The sequence below is a fragment of the Pezoporus flaviventris genome, unplaced genomic scaffold, assembly GCF_033815535.1.
Source record: "Pezoporus flaviventris isolate CSIRO_AGI_PZ_B2104156 unplaced genomic scaffold, CSIRO_AGI_Pfla_v1 ptg000015l, whole genome shotgun sequence".
NCBI lineage: Eukaryota > Metazoa > Chordata > Aves > Psittaciformes > Psittacidae > Pezoporus > Pezoporus flaviventris.
The window spans coordinates 26,888,804-26,907,707 of NW_026892563.1; the positions used below are offsets into that span (position 1 = coordinate 26,888,804).

Genomic DNA, 18,904 nt, shown 5'->3' on the forward strand with positions numbered 1-18,904 from the left:
CATGTTACATAAACTTGTTTTGAAAGCCAAAAGAAATTAGAAGCAGATAGGTTGGCTGATATAAAACAGGTTAAAACAGTTGTGACAGTGAGTATTTACATCTATTGAAGTCATGCAATGATTAGAACAAAAAAACAATGGAAGGAAATGTTTGTAGCTGGAGCCACCGAATGTGTCTTAGGTAATGTTCATGGAATGTAGTTGTTAGCTTTCATGTTGTTTTTCACATGAACAAAGGGTCACTGAACAGGGGCAGAGGAAAACTGACTGGGAAAAGCTAATGTCATCATTCTAGTGTATCTCAAAGGGATCTGTCATTATACTAACATGCTTCCAATAGAAGCCTGCTCTGGTGCTATACCTGAATTTTGGCTGAATATACTCAGTGAGAAAAACTCACCTGGGAGCCCTCATTTCTTGAGTCACACTCTGGAGCATATTCACTAACTTAATATTTAACAGCTTTGGGGAGAAGAATGCCAAACGTACCAGCAAGTACGTTGTTGAACAATTTTTTTCTAAAATAGAGCTAAGAATCCGGATAGCTTCAAGGCTCCTTTTTAGGATCTGAAAGCTCAGTCTTCCAGGATTCGGTATTTCTAGACTTCAAATATGTGTAGAAGTTTAAGAAGGCAAACAGAGCCAAATACCTCCAAGTCTGCAGTCAAGATAATTTTGTTTTGCTACTGTCAAAATGTAACATTTAGATTCTGGGGGGGGGTTTATACTTTCTTTTCCAAAACCAACTTCAGGTTTCCTTCTGAGGTGGTATTATTTCATTTCTCCTCTTCATTCCATCATTCTCCAATTTCCATCCTAAACAAAATCATGACTGCGAAAAGCTCAACAGTTCAGCAACATCTGAAGAGTGGAATTGTCACAGAAGGTCCAGTAAACTGATGTTGTAGAAATGGGATGGAAGAATCTGGATTACTTGGAAATAGGAACTTGACCATGAAAAAACTTCTCTATAATGGAAGGAGAAGTAAGCTGGGCAATGGCCAGTTACTTTAAATATTCTTGTTTCTTTCTTAAGTATAGGTTTGGGTTTTTTTCATTGGCTGCTCTTTAATGGACAGAATTTAATCTACCATGATTTTCATAGCAAGCCTACATCTGGAAGACTGTGTAAGTTCCAGTTGGTCTGGATGTTACTGTTTCAATGAGTGGGTATCTATAACATATTTGTTAAATTTCTGTTAGTTTCAGTGTAGTTTATGAGGGAACCAAAGGAGTTATATAATTTTAGAAGGGATGGGGTAGAATATTTACTTAAAATAGTACTGAGTGTCCTGCAAAAAACTGATGTGCTGTCAAATACAGACCAACCAGACTGGACCTGAAACTGTTTACAAACAATTGTGACTAAGGTGGAGGTTTGAAGTGGTCAGTGCTCAAAGTGGTCAGTGCTCAAAGCGGTCTTGGTATGGAGGACATAGTGTGGGAAAGTAATTAGTTTTCTCTTCTGTAATGGATGTTATATGAATTTATTTCACAATTATTCTGTACACAGTATTGATAGTAAAAATATAAAAAAGCTTGATACTATATTTCTAAGGACCTAAACCACTGGCCATTTCTGAGTTTCTTTTGAGTACTCAAGCTGCCTGAAATCTGACTGCATCCAGCTTTTTCAAATGGGCCTGTCTCTCCAATGAGCCTCTCTCTCAGTGATCCAAACCAAGATCCTGATTCCAGCTGCCCCTGATTTAAGGACATTTCCATGTCAATAACTGAATTTTGCTGCATGATCTTGCCCACAGAGGCACAGCCATGTCTGTCTACTGCTCATAGTAGGCACTTCAGTTTCCAGGAGCTGTGCCTGTGCTCAGAGGGAGCAGCAGCCAGACTGTTCCCAAACTGTGTTCAGGGTCACACTGAGGAAACACCTTCTTGGAAGCTGCCTGCCTCTTTGTTCTTTCCATCAGTCTAAAATAAATATCACTGAAAATGTCTCATTCCTCTTTGTGTATACAAAGATCATGGGAGCACTTACAAGTCACCCTCTTTCAGATACCACGTACAAAACCAGAGGAAATAACAATGTTTGGGTCTTTCAAGAAAACCAAAAATGTCCATATTTCTTTGGCAGACATTCTTATTTTGTTTTTCCAGGCTGAAAAGCATGGAAGTACCCTTTCCACCTCTTTCCACTTCCCTGTCACTTACAAATTCAAGGCTGATGATGTTTGAACTCACATAAAATTTGGAAGTGAGTGGAAAAACACACCCAGCTGACCAAAAGGGAAATTGCATCCTCTACTTGCTACTGTCCTCCTCCCTATGTTTACCTTCTTTCTGCAGGTCAAGTGACTCACTACATTCTTTTGCCATTTACTTACCTTCTGTTTTCCCTGTGTGCACAGCAGATCTCTGATGTTCATGGGACTGTTCCAGGTTCAATAACATTTCATTTTCTGGTGGTTATAAGGTTCCTCAAACTCCAGTCAAGATCTGGAGCCAGAAGGAAGGGGGGGGAAGTTTGCATAAAATCAAAGCTCTGCCACAGCCAAGTGACCCATCGAGCTCATTAATAAAGTTCTCAATCATAAAGTGTGATTTTCTATGTGGGAAAAGTCAGCTTAACTGACTATAAATTGTTGCTGAAATTTTAGCTGGAATTATGCACACAGTCCTGGCTGGCGTAAGCAGAAAATATTTGCGCAGACATCCATTGTCCTGACCCACAGACAGAGTTCAAACAAACACTGATGGGAAAATGAAATTAGGAGAACAGGATATTGTCCTTCATTCTCTGCATTCAGGCTACTCAGATGGCAGAATATGAAATTTATATGGCACTTTTTTTTTTGGTCATAAACAAGGTCAAAATGATTCCAAGGTTGGATCTGAACAGGTTTCATACATGAATGTTTAATATTCATAACATTTGCCAGAAGGACAACCCTGAATGTCGAAACTTTGCATTCATCTACAAAACAAGGAAAGCAACGGAGGTGAACAATGGAAGCTTACGAGGATACCCTATTAACATGCTTCATGTGCTCCTCTGTGTTGTGCTATGGTGATACAGAAAACAGCTGAAGTGTTTACTTTCACTAATAGTATGGATGATTCTATTTTTCTCTTTAAATTTTTTTTATCTGCATCAGCCTCCATGTAGGAAGTTAAATCTGGTATGGCAAAACAATTTAGAACTATAAAAAAAGTTTTTGGCTTAGTTGGGTGTTGTCGTTTAAGCCCAGCCACACAGCCACTCTCTCACTCCCCCCCCCCTTTCTCTCCCGGCTCCCGGAGGGATGAGGAGGAGAATTGAAAGAATGTAACTCCACGGGTTGAGATAAGACCAGTCCAGTAACTAAGGTATAACACAAATCACTGCTGCTGCCACCAATAATAATAAAGATAAGGGAAATAACAAGGGAAGAGAATACAACCACTCACCACCCACCAACAGATACCCAGCCCGACCAAGCAGTGATCTAACCCTTCCAAGTAACTGCCCCCAGTTTATATAGTGTGCATGATGTGCTGTGGTATGGAATACCTCTTTGGTTAGTGTGGATCAGGCGTCCTGTCTCTGCTTCCTCCTGCCTTCTACTCCTCCCTGGCAGAGCATGAGACTCAGAAAGTCCTTGGTCAGAGCAAACATTACTGAGCAGCAACTAAAATCATCACTGTTATCAGTGCTGTTGCCAGGCTGAAAGTCAAACCTACAGCACTGCACCAGCTACTAAGAAGGAGAAAAAATGACTGCTCCTGCTGAACTCAGGACATTGGACAAATGGAAAAGTTAGGGAGAAAAATTTATTTTGGAAAACTTGACATGGAAAATAAAATTAAGAATGAGGGTTAATGTTTGTTTTGTCCCAGCTAGCATTATTTCATTTAGTGGTTGGTTTAAAAACATTTTTAGCATTATAAATATATGTAGATTTCAAATTTAAAAGAAAGAATATAAATATTTCTTTTTAAATGTTCAAATGAAACATGCATGAATAGGATGAAACATTGGCAATGCTATATACCAGCCTTACAAACAGCTCAAACCTGTGATTTCTTGCTTGCTTTCTTTTCTTTACAGCAAATAATTCTATCCAGTCTCAAAAATAATCTATAAAGGGATCACAAAAGTATAACCTTATCCTTCAACAGATCCCTGTTAGCACCTGTCCCTCTCAGAAGGCATAAATACATTCCAAAGTCCAGTCCCTATCCTATCCCAACAGAACTGGCAGCAGTACATTTCTTCAAATCCTCTTTTCCATCCATGCTTTCTTGATGTCAGTCTTCATCTTAGTTTCATAGAAACCCATGTTGATCCTGGACCAATTACTGAAGACCTAAAGCAAATTCCAATTTAAAATCTTGTCCAGAGTCTTATTCATTCCTCAGTTTCTGTCACATACGACATACCTGCTCTGCACAATAGAAAAGATCAACAGTGAAATGGGAATTATTGGTCTCTCAGAACCCAGCAGCAGAAAAAGCTTTTCAGACTTTGTTTACCTAAAACATAGCAGCAATCATTGCTCTCCTCTCAGTAAAAACCTTCCTCGCCCATGTAGAAAACATGCAACTTTCCTAACAGTAGCTTTCATCCTGCCCTTCATAACTGATAGCTGACATCTGCAGCCCCTGCTTTCCTGAACTGCAATTTTAACATTAAGTCTAAATTTCTTCATAAATTCCAAAAATTTCATCTCCTGTCTTGAACAACTCTAAGCCTCAGTGCCCTGCAAGAAACCACACTAATATTTGTGTTTTGCTGCACAGATTCATAGATCCAAATTCAGTTCTGTTGGTCACCATGTCCAAAACCCGTTCAACTTTCCTGCCAGGCAATTGATTGTCCATTACTCACAGGTAGGACCAGCCTCAACCTGTTAGGATCCTGCAAGAAACTGAGTATCTAAATTCAGCTTTTTTTGCATTAAACCTAAACACAACTTTAGCCAATAAACAAAACCCCACCAGCTAGGACACCCAAAAATTAAGTCTGGAGAGAAACACACAGCTCACTACAAATAATAACCCACATGCTATTACATGGGACTTAGTAGGTTCACCTATCACCTTGCTTTTCTAGTCTCCCCTTTCTTAGACTGTAACATAAGCTTTAATGATAAGGATGTTTTCTAAATATAATATGGATTTGTACTAAAGAGTTCATACTACAATGACTTGCTTCTCTGACACCAAAGTTTGATCTTCTTCCTTAGCTTCTTCAGGAACTAGTATAAAACCAAGACCTTAACCATCTTTTACCAGACCTGTGATCCTAAGGCACACTAACCATTAACATTCTAACATCCTTAGCCTAGTTACTGTTTTCTGTCACAGGATGAGTTATACATTATTTATTGCTAAGAGAACTATTCCTGAAACCAGAATGTGAGGCTTGATGGGATCTGCCAACAGGCAGCTCTACTTTCCAAACAGAAACCAGATATCCAGATATGGCCTTCACTTGCAGATAATCTTACTCATCCTGCCCTAAACCAATACTATCTAGCTGTTGTTGACTCTTCAAGTAACAACCAACTTCATACTCATCCCTTCTCAGATTGATGGAATTCAACACTCAGTTTAGCTCTCTATGCTTTCTTGCACAGAGAAAAGGAGCTCTACCCTTAGGATAGGCTTCTGGACAGACTAATAATGGCCACAGACTTCCGAATTAATGCTAATCTAAGTAGCTTTCTATCATCAGCCCTGTCTGTGTCTCTAAATTCTGTAAGACCTACCAATAAATTCAGGTCTTTGTCCTCTTCTACCCGAAATTCTGTCTGCGTAACTGCCCAATGCTTTATCTGTAGTTCTCTCACACCTTAATCATTGACAGTTCATTGCTGGAAAATCACCCCTAAATTAAAAGACTGGTAGCAATAAATTTTTGTTTACTTAAAGCCTGATACTTCACCCAACCCTAATCTTAATAATATCATAATAATAATACTACCCATCCTCTTTTCAGTGCTATAGTATACAGACTACACTCTTCCTTGCCAACCTCAGCCCCCCCAATGGACAGGATTCCTTAATACTCCCTGTTCTCTGTCCTTTCTTGCTCCCTAGCTCCAACCATTTGTTTCATTACAGACTTATCAATTCTTGTGACAAAGCCAATCGTCTTTTCAGACACTATGACAATCTCCAGGACCCCACATTACAGGCAGATCTCCCACCTCTGCCCTCCAGAATCCTAATCCTAACCACAACCGATACAGTCAACTTCATTATAGTTAGTCACTCCCATTGCCTCTAGGATGCATTATCAGATATTCACCCCTGGAATAAAGCATCTGAAATATGGGCAATCATGATACAATTCTACAGATTGCTTTCCTAAGTCCAGACCATGCATCCAACCTCCATACTGCCTTTAATAATAATACTCTTACCACCAGTTCCCATCACAACTAGCCATAAGGCATAAGTCTGACATCACCAACCCTCATCCTAGACCCGCCACATGGACAAGATCCTGCAGTAAAAGTATTTCTCTGGCTTTTCCTTCCCCAAACTTTAATTGGAGCTACACAGCTCATTCCTCCACTCCAGAGCATCAACCCTAATCCCAGTCATAAATGTAACCTTAACAGTTGCTTCTCTCTACCACAGAACTAATCACCTGGAGACTAATCATCTCTCCACTGCTAGGTGGACAGTGCCTGAAATTAGGTTTAGAGGACAAAATGCCAATACAAGAAAATTATTCCAGTGATATGTTTCTTTTTTTTTCCCTTTTTTTTTAAAAAAAAAATCTTTGCTTGAAAACACATTTTTAAAGGTATCTATTGTCAGTTTTAACTGTGTTTTTGCTTGGAGCAATGAGCTTTTGTTTTAGGGTAGCTTGCCAGCACTTTAACAAACTCTAGGCTAACAGACAACCTTTATTTTTTGGTTTACTAGAGAAAGGGAAAAATGTAAAGGCTTCTTCAATATAAGGAATGCTATGCAAGGGCAAATACACAATCTCCACTAAGTGTACAAATGCTTTTCCAGATGTAAGCTGTATAGTGCTTTGTAGGATGGGACTTCTATCTTTATCTTTCCTTACACTTACATGTGTTGGAAGATACTTTAATGTATTCCAAAAGCGTTGAATAAATTGATTGTTTAGGGATTTACAGAAAAAGATATAAGAAATTATTGGCCACTTGGCTACAAAAATCAAAAGTACTAATGCTCTTACCTTTGCCTGTCAGCTAGTTCAGCCATGGCTCTGTAAGACAAAAATTCAGTTATTATTTTACCCAATATAAAATTCTGAGTGTTGTATTTATCATCCTCATTTTAAGAAAGACTGAATCTCTAGGATATGAAACTATTAAGGGTGTGAATTCAGACAAGATGTAGGGAAGAAATTTTTTACCGTGAGTATGGTGAAACACTGGAAGAGGCTGCCAAGAGAGGTGGTAGATGCCCCATCCCTGGAAACATTCAAGGTCAAGTTGGATGGGACTCTAAGCGACCTGATCTAGTCAAAGACGTCCCTGCTCATTGCAGGGGAGTAGGACTAGGTGACCATTAAAAATCCCTTCCAACCCAAAGTATTCCATAATTCTATGATTCTGTGACTCTCCATCTTTAAGTAGTTGAAAGCACCTGTCATGTGATAAATAAAGCAGCAAATATATATGATTTTAGTTGTTGCTAAGGTAAACCTCTGGGAGACCATTTTCAAACATTCTTCAACATGGCCTATAAATTTGCAGCTAAAATTCAGGCCATTCAATTCCCATTCAAGCAAAAATTCATGGAATTTTCTATAAAAATAGAGAAAGGAAGAAGGAGAGTTAATACAACTGGAAAACATTTTCCTGCATATACAGTAATGGCAGAATGTTTATATTAAGCTGCTGGATTTACTTGAAGCAACTGAAGTTTGAAGACAAAGTCAAGTTTTTAGACACATACAAAAGTTAAATGATATGTATTTAATTTTAATAGTACCAACATATTGATTTGTATAGCTATTACAGCTTTCGTTTAATTTAAAGTTTATTAAAATAGCTCGCATACCATTCAAGCATCACACAAGTGCCCAGGCACTTGTAAATCGGTATGTGTCCTTCACCAGTAGAGAGCAGCACTAGCCTATGAATTCTCCCAAAGGAAACGTTGCTCTGCTTCCACTAAAGTCAATGGAAGTTTCCTCCCTACCGTTTTTAACTATAAGACCTGGTCTCATTACGGAGTGTTTTGCAGCGAAGTAAAATTTAAGCATATGTTCATTGCTGACAGAAATCTTTAATGATCACCTCATCACAAAGCTGCTGTTGTGCCTGGTTTTTTCCTTCCAGGGTACCTTTTACTTGGAGACCCTCTAACATTTCTCACAGACACAGACAATACAGAAGTTAAACGTTAGTCTGACAGGAAGATGAACATGCTGTGTTGCCTACAGTTTGCTTTTTCTTTTATGTTGCTTTTCCATGGACTGACTGAGATGGAAATTGGGGAGCTGCACTGAGTGGTTAGGACTGTTCAAAGAATCACTGTCAGAGATATTAGAAATAGTGATTTTAATAGAAATTTATACAAGTGTGATTCAGCATAATTCAGTGGGAAGGTTCACTCTAATACATACAAAGGAAAATTGTCAGAATTGGTAATGATTTATAGAGACCTGGGCTAAAATTATTTATACAGAATTGGACTAAAGTGATGCGTACAGAAGCTGGGGGTATAATGGAATAAGGAGGCCCTTCTGTTGAGTCATGAGGTTCAGTATGGACCCCTTTGCTTTCTGAACTCCTTAGAGAGGAGTGTAGGTGTGGTTTGGGACTTCTAGTCCCAAACTTGGTCAACAGTTTATACATAAGGAGAAGGGAGACCCTCCTTTTGAGTCATGAGGTTCAGAATAGACCCCCTTGTTTTCTAAACTCCTGATGGAGCCTATGTGCAGCTGAATCCAATCTTAGTCTCAGAGTTGGATAATGGTTTATGTCTAATGAAAAAAAAAAATACGGGGAATAAGGAAATCCTCCTGCTGAGTTATGAGGTTCAGAATATACCTCCTTGCTTTCTAAACTCCTTCTCAGAGAGGAGTCTAGATGTGGCTGGATCTAGTCTTAGTCTCAGACTTGGTCAGTGGTATTCATCTAAAGGGTTACAAGTGTCATTGAGGAGCAGTTTGCAGTTTTAAGGTGAATTACAAGATTTCTAACAACACTTGATTATTAAAGCTAATCTACATGCTCTTGCAATCAAAAACCTAGACCAACACACACATACAAATAGATATGTGTACATACGTATGCATATAAAAATATAGATAATATATTTTTACATTCATTTTAAAATGTATTTATATTTTTATATATTTATTTAGATTGATATATATATATATATATTCACTGCTACTTGAGTGCAGTGAAAATACTCATGTCAGCTTTCTCAGCATTCCTCAGTGGGTGAAGGGTTGAGCAATGATCATAATTAAAGACCCAGGTAAACAGTCCCTCTGTTTCATAAACTTGAGAGTTTATGGGCCACTCAGAGGGAAACAACTGCTGAAGAGAGCTCAAAGGGTCTTTTTCTTGGAACCACTGTTTTTAGGGTCATAAGATGACTGGCTTTAGTCTTCAGTGAATTTCCATCCTGGCCTCAATTCTGTTTCAGATGCACCAGCTGCACAACAGTTATGTCCCAGGTTGTCAGGGAATGACTGTTCACCTCAACAGAGCTCCTGGAACAACTAGTCCCCAGCTATCCAGATGTCTGTGTGTCTCTCCCTACCCTTGCTAGGCCATGGAGTTCCCAGCCATCCAACAACTTGCACCTGTGTGACGGCTGGGGCCTAAAAAGAATTCCTGGGGAGAAAAAGAGGTCCAGGGTAGGGGGGTGGGCGGGTGGCACCATCACCCAGCCTTAGGAAGCACACGGGAAAACAGGGTCCTTGCCTTGAAACATATTCTATCTTACCTTAAACAAGTATGACCCATGCAGGCAGGTAGAGAATCATGGCAAGGAGATAAGCTGCAGATTCTGCACTGCTCTTCACAGAGGAACATCATAGGAGGTGCCTTGTACCTCCTTTCTACCTAGGGATTCACCAGCAGAACTTCCTTACTACCTAATTAAAAAGATGCAGTGAATTGCCCTAAACCCCTTGTTATTTCAACTTTCGCATTAATCCTGGCTTGTGCTCCTCAGACCAGCCTCATCCCTATGTATGACCCAGGACCTGGGCTGTCCTTGGCTGGCCCTAGTTGTCTCACTTGGGTAGCACGGGGCTGGTAAGGCCTCTACCCTACTGTCCTTGTTATAATGCTTGGCTCCCAGCTGTCCAAACTGTAGGGAACAGCTGGCCTTCACTGTGTCTTGACACTCACTCACCTCACACCAGCTCAGAATCTGCAGAAAGATTTCAGTTTTCCTTTCTACATAGCCTGGGCAGTACTCCATCTCCCTGCTTGCATGAGTCCTTTTTGTTTAAGCTGTAGGGAGGGAAGTGTTGGTTGGTTTGGGGTTTGGGGTTTTTTGGGGTGGTTGGGGGTGGGGTTTGTTTGTTTGTTCAAGTGAGTGACAAGAGTTTTTCCAAGTCAGGCTGCTTTAATGAGAAGGTTGTTTTAGAAATTATTCTTTACATCACATGGTCTGTTCTGTGACCTGAAAAAAGTCTACTCCCACTCTTTTATACCCAGAAATTCAAAACTGTAATAAACACCTCTGGGCAAGAAGTAGTTATAGATAAGATGGCTTTCATAGCTTGGAAGCTGTAGTACTTCTGCTTTAGTAGGTAGGCAGAGCTTTGTTAAGCCTTACAGGGAGTCCAGGTCTGGACAACAAAATGAGAGATTATAAAGATTATGGTATTTTTTTCCACCAGATAGATCTGTAACTGTTGAGGTAACATCATTCCACTTACTTTGTTTTACTTCTCTTCTGAACTACAAGCTAGTTTACTTCCAAACTTCTAAAATTGAGTTTTGTGCTCCAAGAGCCTTTGGTTTCATGAGACATATGCACAGATTTTCTGCCCCAGACTTTAAGGCTTTTCAAGGTTCAGCCTTCTTGCATTCTTACCTGGTAAGGGAATGCATCTGGCTAGATTCACTTTTACAGTTGCCTGCTGTGTTTCTTGCTAGTGCTGGGACATGTCATTCTGTCACTTTGGATTTGGCTTACTATTTTCAATTATTGAGACATATATATAAAGACCTCTTAAACTTGTTGCATGCAACATCTTCATGGGCACTGAACACTGGGTCTGGCATTTCATAGTGAAATTGATCTTTCATGAAGGCTGTTTGTGGATTCTGGGTTGGTTTGGGATTTTTTTTTTTTTTTTTTTTTTGACTGAGAGAGATGTCAGCTATTCCTTAAGAAAATAAGAGTGAAGTGTAGCAAATGAAAAATTCCTATCAGAAATTTGTTTGCTTAGAAATATGTCACCTTAACTTTTATGCTCCAGCCACATCATTGTGTCTCCAAACATTTTTGGCTAACTTTTGTCCTCCTCAGCCTACGTGCCTCTTTTCTTCCACAAGCAAGAAAAAAGCAAAAATAATTCATGGCAGGTGGGGATCTCAGACAAGACTAGCATTAAGTTAGACCAAAGCTAAACATTTTTGGAAACCATACCAAATCGATTGTGTACATACATGCCAGCTATTTTTCTTTTAAAAAGTACCAGATGGCAAATCAAGAACTACACAGAATTAAAAATCGTAATTATTTATTGTAGAACAGTTTGGGGAGTTACCTTAAGTACAAAGAAGGTTTCAATTCTAGCTGGGTCAGAACAGTCTTGGAGAATGGAACACAGAAAAAAAACCAACTTCACACAAGCCAGTGCATTTTTTAAGAATACCATATGGTTAGTTACTGATATTCAAACCAATCCAATGCATACAATAGCATGTCAAACCACTGTATACCACAACAGTTGAAGTCAAGTATTTAGCACACACGATCATGCTCCAGAAGGACATTGTAGCAGTTTGTAAGTGACCAGTAAGTATCATTTTAAAACAGAGTACGGTATAGTTTCTGCATAAAGCAGTATGTTTGGTAAGAGTATTTCACCTATGGAGAAGTGTAATAGACATAACTTTTACAGTAGATGCACATTACTGAGATTCTCTGAGGACCTATGAGGAATTAGCACAGACGGTTTAGCCTAACCTTTCTGAGCAGTGGTAAGTGTCTTTACTCTGGTTGATGTTTCAGGCTGTTACCACTGATGGCTAATTCTCAGAGCCATGTATATCTCTAAAGCACCCTGGTAAGTGTTGCCTCAGCATTGACAATATGGGCAGTAGTAGCCTACCTTGAAGACTTGTTTTCAGATGCCCCATCTCCTCACATTTTAAGCTGTGTGTCAAGCAGGCCCACTTTGCACTTTCTGTAGCCTGTTAAAAGTAATCCTAACAAATCATGATAGATGGTTGTCCTGGGTTCAGCAGTAGCAGTCATTTTTCTCCTTCTTAGTAGCTGGTGCAGCGCTGTGTTTTGACTTTCGGCCTGGGAACAGCACTGATAACACTGATGTTTTTAGTTGTTGCTCAGTAATGTTTACTCTGACCAAGGATTTTCTGAGTCTCATGCTCTGCCAGGGAGGAGGGGAAGCCGGGATGAAGCAGAGACAGCATGCCTGACCCAAACTAGCCAAAGAGGTATTCCATAACACAGCATGTCATGCCCAGGATATAAGCAGAGAGTTACCTGGAAGGGCTAGTTCACTGCTCGGTCGGGCTAGGGGTTGGTCCGCGGGTGGTGGGCAGTTGTATTCTCTTCCCTTGTTATTTCCTTTATCATTATTATCATTGGTGGTAGCAGTAGTGATTTGTGTTATACCTTAGTTACTGGACTGCTCTTATCTCAGCTTCTGTGAGTTACATTTTTTCAATTTTCCTCCTCATCCCTCCGGGAGCAGGGGGGGAGGAAGGGGGGGAGTGAGCTAGTGGGCTGCGTGGGCCTGAGTTACTGACTGCAGTTAAAACACAACAGTGGTACACTGTACATTATACATCTTCTCAGGCCCACTTAGTCCAGTGATCTCTCTTCAGAGAAATAATAAAGAGCTGGGAAGAGCTATAAATGGCTTCAAGGAAGTTATTAAAACTGTCAGGAGCTAAATCACATTCAAAGGTCTGTTTGGGTTTTGTGAAGATAAAGCAATACCTACTCAGCATTTCCAATACACTGATTAGTCTTCAGTGTGAGCAATTCCTATTGCTCTGTTAAAATAACAGTATCCTTTATTTTGAAAATCTGTTGTCTGTGTACAAAAAGAATCTGACTGAATATGAATATTTACTGACAATGTTTATTGCATTCAGACTCTCTGGGTTGGGTGGGATATTTCTGAAGAAATTCCATTCTTAGCTTTATGTAAATGCTGCCTAATCACAGAGATGGGAGATAGGTTCTTAAAACCATGAGGAAAGATATTACATTTTTATTACAATGCATCATTCTTCCCAGTGATGGAATCTAGCTGAGAGGAGTGTCTGGAAATTGCATAGCCTCCCCATGGCTTTGGTTGTCTCAAGAAAACTCTGGGGTATATTGTAATCCTTATCTGATGTTCCTTATGATATCTGATTCTTTTGTTTGTGAGTAACAGTATTTCATCTCCTTTTTCATGATGGATATAAATAAAATAATGGTCCTTTTTTTCTAGAAAGGAAAAAAAGAATGCCACAAATTAAATCCTAGGCAAGTAATTGCTTATCTATAATGAGCAAGGACAGCTATACCACAAGTATTTTGCACTTTATTCTTTTCATAGGAATGCCTCTGCTCTTCCTTAAGGCCATCAGGCACAGCAGAATTTAGAAGTCTGAGCTATTTCTTGGAAATAGCATTCTTGCACAGAAAGGTAAATTTCTTGTATTACAGACACTCGTCTAAATGCTCTGATGTCTTGATCAAATGCCCAATAAAGCTAGTATTTCCATGGACTATTTGATCAGACCTGCTTATAACATTTCTAGGTTGAAGGAATAAAAGCTAATAGCAACTCTTTTTTATGCAAAGCCATATATTTTCCTATATAATAAATAAGAATAAAATTCAACCTTATTATCAGTGCAGTCCCATGTGTTTACCCCATCTGCCAAGCTACAATCCTTGTTACTAAGGTGGTCTTTTCTTTTTTTCTTTTAATATTAATAGAGTTTCATTTCTTCACCCTCTTTAAACCCTGCTTGATTACATAGTCCTTTGACTAAAGGAAATTACAGTCTGCAGGGAAATATCTGTGTTTTAATACTAGCTGTATGTCATCCAGGATCCCACTGGAGATTACATTATTGCTTTTCAATGGCAAGAGCTGGTCACATGGGAGGTGATGTTTTTATTATAATCAGCTGCAGAGAACTGGTGAGGGTGAGCTCATCTGCAGATGAGTACGTTTGAACTTTTGCACCTTTCAGTACCTTTCTGTGAGCAGAGGAAACTCTCCAACTGGGATGCAGTGGAGAGTTAGGTTTCCTGTAAATGTTGAGATCTTAGAAAATGGCCACAGGAAATGAACTTTTGAAAATGAAATTGGACTGGAGAATTATGATATTCATCTCTCAACAAAGTAGTCTCATCCAGTTTCAATAGGAAAGGATTATTTTGGTTTAAATATCCAATTTTATTTTAGTCTTCTGTTCACAGAATTACTCAAAAGACTATTTGAATTTATGTCTTATTACACAAAGCAGATACCACTTACACTGTGGTCTACCATTATACTGGAAGTCTCCTGGGAGATGCTGAACACCCTCAACTCCTGTCTGAAGACTCAAAGATTGGTATTTAGTCACAGCCTTGATAAACACATTACATCTGCTTCCCTGGAACAATTTCCAGGCGACATGCACTTTATTGTATTTCTGTGAGGAGTAAGTGAAAATCTAGTGGCACATCTGGTGCTACCTTCAAATTGATTTACGGTAGTTAAATAGGTTTGAATTGGCACTCACTCACATGAAGAACCTGCTGTGCAGCTCTTTGCTTTCTTCACCCCAGTGACTAGTCTGTTAAACAATTGCTTTTACCCTAATGAAGATTTTGTTGTGAAAAAAAAGATGACAATTTGCACATCGCTGAGCTTTAAGGCAGTTAATGAAATTAAAGCAAAGAACTCCCAGCACAGTAAGAAACCCAGATAACAGGAACAACCATTTAGTCAGCACATTTCTGTTCCTCCAGGAGCCAAGGCTAATTACCAGGGCCAGATTGCATCGAGAGGGGAGAGGAGATGACAATACAACAGTATTTTTCTGCACAGCTGCTCTAGTCAAATTCCTTTATAATTTCTGGAGAAACAATGCTTTTAAAAAAGATTTATTCCCAGTGCAGGCTGGAAAGTGTAGATAATGGAACCATGTAGTTGCCCTATCAAGTTTGCAGTGTTTGAAAAGCAGCGTAGGCAGTTTATCCAGTACCATCCATATGGGTCAACATTGAGTAATTTTGGAAAAGACTTACCAAAGAAAAAAGAATTTACAGAGGGAAAGAAGAAAAGCAGATCCAAGTCTGGAAATTGCCTCCACAATACAGACACTTTTTTCTTTCTCTTCTCCTCCCTCCCCCCCAGTTTAAGTAAAAGCAAAATAACATTCCACAGTCATCAAAGCATGTTCTCTTATCACAGTGTAGGCTTTGGGTTAACAGCAAACTTCCTGATCTTTCTCTATTGTCTTTACTAAACCAGATCATATTGTCTTTACTAAACCAGATCATAAAAGGCAAGAAGGAACAGTTTTGTCTAGAGCACTTCAGGAGTTAAAAACATTATTTTTTGCTTAAGGCAGTGGGCCAGATCTTCAAACATCTGGTTTAGTTCCTGCCTTTTCCATAAACTTCCCTTGTGACAACATATATTTGCACTTCAATTCTCTATCTACTAGGCTGGGATTGTGGTGTTTTATTGCTTTATGGAGCTGGTCAGTTCATGGAGTCTTCGCAAATACCTGGTGGCCCAGTTTGGTGGAAATTGGACTTTAAGCTGTGGACAATGGTTGATTACCTGATATTTTGAGTATCCAGTTCCATCTCTATCACTGTTTTCTGTGGCTTGAAATTCTCTCTCTTAGTATTGCCATCTGCAATATGAGAATAATACTGCTTTCTTACTTCCAGTGGTAGTTGTGTGGTAAGTTGTTTGCAATGCTTCCTAATGCTTAGACAAGAAATGTGCTGTAACGGTGGAAATTATTTCAATCACGTGAACTCCATCCACTAAAGTATCTTTTGCATAAGAGAGTCCTTTCACTGTCAGTTTTGCTACTTCTGCTCATGGAGCCTTTTCCCTGTTGTTTACAGTATGAAAAAGTTCATTCAGACTTCACACATTATTGTGTCCCTACTTTCAGATGCAAGATCCAGTTGCAACAGCGTGAAAGACGAGGAATGAGTAAATGATCTTGGTCAAAATGCAGTTAAGATTTTATCTTAACAGTGCTTTTGGTGTCCAGGGAAAGACATTGACCTGTGGGAAGTCTTCCAGTTTGTGCCTAATTGGAATGCTGGCCCTTCGCCAACAGCCCAGCAGAAAGTTAAGTTGTGAAACTGGAGAAATATTTGAGTTAACTCCTGACTCAGTGTTGCAGGGAACTAAGTTTTCTTACTATCCACCTTTCTTTCCAAAGATTTTATTGCTTCTGTGGCTTCCTGATAATTTGTCAGCAAGATTATGATCTCAGCCTACAAAGCACTGGGAAAATCGGTCCTAGCTGAAAATGACATGATGTGAACTGACAAGTTTCCATGAATTCTGCTTTTCTGTATGGGAGCTGATTGTTTGGAACAAATGCTGCAGACATCTCCATTAGGCTGATAATTTCTGTTGTGGGTTAGTTGAAGAAAATGTTTTAAATTGCTATTCAGGACCATTACTTTCCCAAATGTAAATATGCTAGTAACCCGGCCCTGTTCTTCTAGCCATGTGAATCTTTCATTTTGATCTTTCATTAAAGAACAGAAAGTATTTTCTCAAAGTTAGATTCAAATGTTGTAACAACCTGTTTATAATGTAGTATTTCTTTAAATGTGTGCTGGTCCTTTTACTGCTGCCTTCTAACTGAAGGGGTATATTTGTCTGTAATGAAGGAATTTTTTTTCACAGTAATGCAGGGTTCAGCAGTTCTGTGGAGCCCTGAGAGACAGTTTCAATATCCTCCTTGAGCCAAAAAAACAAGAGGAAAGCAAGCAAGCAGGCTTTTGGGGAACCTCCCATATGAAGACAGGCTGAGGAAGTTGGGGCTGTTCAGCCTGGAGAAGAGAAGGCTGCGTGGAGACCTCATAGCAGCCTTCCAGTATCTGAAGGGGGCCTTTACAAGTTAAAACTTAAACAGGGGAAGTTTAGATTGGATATAAGGAGGAAATTCTTTCCTGTGAAGGTGGTGAGGCACTGGAATAGGTTGCCCAGGGAGGCTGTGAATGCTCCATCTGTGGCAGTGTTCAAGACCAGGTTGGACGCAGCCTTGGGTGATATGGTTTAGTGTGAGGTGTCCCTGCCCATGGCGGGGGGGTTGGAACTAGATGATCTTAAGGTCCTTTCCAACCCTAACGATTCTATGATTCTATGATTTGGCTTTTCATTCCAGGGTTCTTAGAGCAATATGCATTCCACAAGCCTGCCTGTTACCAATAAACAGCATACTCTGCTTTTTGGGGACAAACATTTTCTAGTAATTTAAAGGTGAATATTTGGATTGATGAAATGATAAGCTTTCATCAATCAAAGTGTTTTGAAAGAATGAATGAGCCATCAGGAAATTATATGCATTATATTGTTATACTTTCACTAGAAGCACACCACACAGTGGGGTTCCTCAGGATCTCACCCATGAGTACCCCAAAGTACTCTCTGAGACAAGAAACAATGAAGGCTTTTTTCAGGATTCCCATTTGCCCTGTGGAAATAACCACTAATATTTTGTGGTGAGTTTTGAGAAGAAGATGATCAGATAATACAACACAGTACCTGCTTCTGGAAAGCAGAGTATGAAGAAAAGGTAGAAAAGAGGAAGCACCAAGGACTGGGAATGTTTGAACAAGTGCAGTGTGTATTTGATGGAAGACAAGAATCCCTTCACACCAGTCTAGCAACGCTTAGTAAATAATTAAAGGAACAGTGGTCTGATTCTAGAGCAAACCATTGCTAAGGAGCTACCCTTAATAGACATAGTTTTTAGAAAATGTCTTTCATTAGAATATCCATTATAGAAGAGGTTTGTAATATGCAAACACATGTGAGTTTTGGTAGCTGTATCAGCAGGTATAGAAAGAGATTACCTCCTTGCCTCACTTACAGCCTTAGGCTATTACAGCTATAGCCATGCTGCTACATTTTAATGCTGTTGTGGTCTCCCTAGACAAAAAGAGTATAAAGGACCAGCTTGTGAAAAATCTGTAAATCTCCAACAACTTTAGCAATTTTTTCTGATTTACGTGAAGTGAGACTCAGGCCTGTGTTATACATCAAGTCCTTTGACTTGCACTATCAAGTCTGGTGTAGAAAAAAGGAGAGTTTCATGAATTTGTTTCAGAACAACGACACCGATGGCTAAAGAGATTTGGACAAGTAAGAGTGGAGATTACAATGATACGGAAATGTCTAAGTGAAAAAATAAAGTAGCATCTTGAAAGAAGATAAAAAAATAGATTAAATAATAAAGTCTGGTGACAAATATTGTAAATAAGCAGTACTTTTACATCTGAAACTGAGTACAGGGAATTTCATTCTCAAATATAGGTCAGACTTCCAGATGCTTCCTGATAATGGAGGCACTCTGTGCCTGCATGCAATTCCTCACTTAGATAATGCCTAGGAAAAAAAAAATCTGAATTCCCAAGGCAGTTGACCCTGTGTGCAGTTGTGTAGGAACAAAATTATGTACAAAGTACGCAGATTTTATCAGGGGCTTGTGTATATCGTGATTTCATAGAAATGGAATTTGCTGAAGAATTGTGGTCTTGACTCTTGCTT

At 39.3% G+C, this 18,904-nt stretch overlaps 1 long non-coding RNA gene across 1 annotated transcript in view; it reads left to right on the top strand.

Moving 5' to 3' along the window:
- The first annotated feature begins 1,881 nt into the window (after window positions 1-1,881).
- LOC133269513 (uncharacterized) overlaps window positions 1,882-18,904 on the top strand; it is a 30,768-nt gene continuing 13,745 nt past the window's right edge. The window contains exon 1 of the long non-coding RNA XR_009743480.1: window positions 1,882-2,304. This is a non-coding gene — a long non-coding RNA (uncharacterized LOC133269513). The remainder of the gene's footprint in view (window positions 2,305-18,904) is intronic.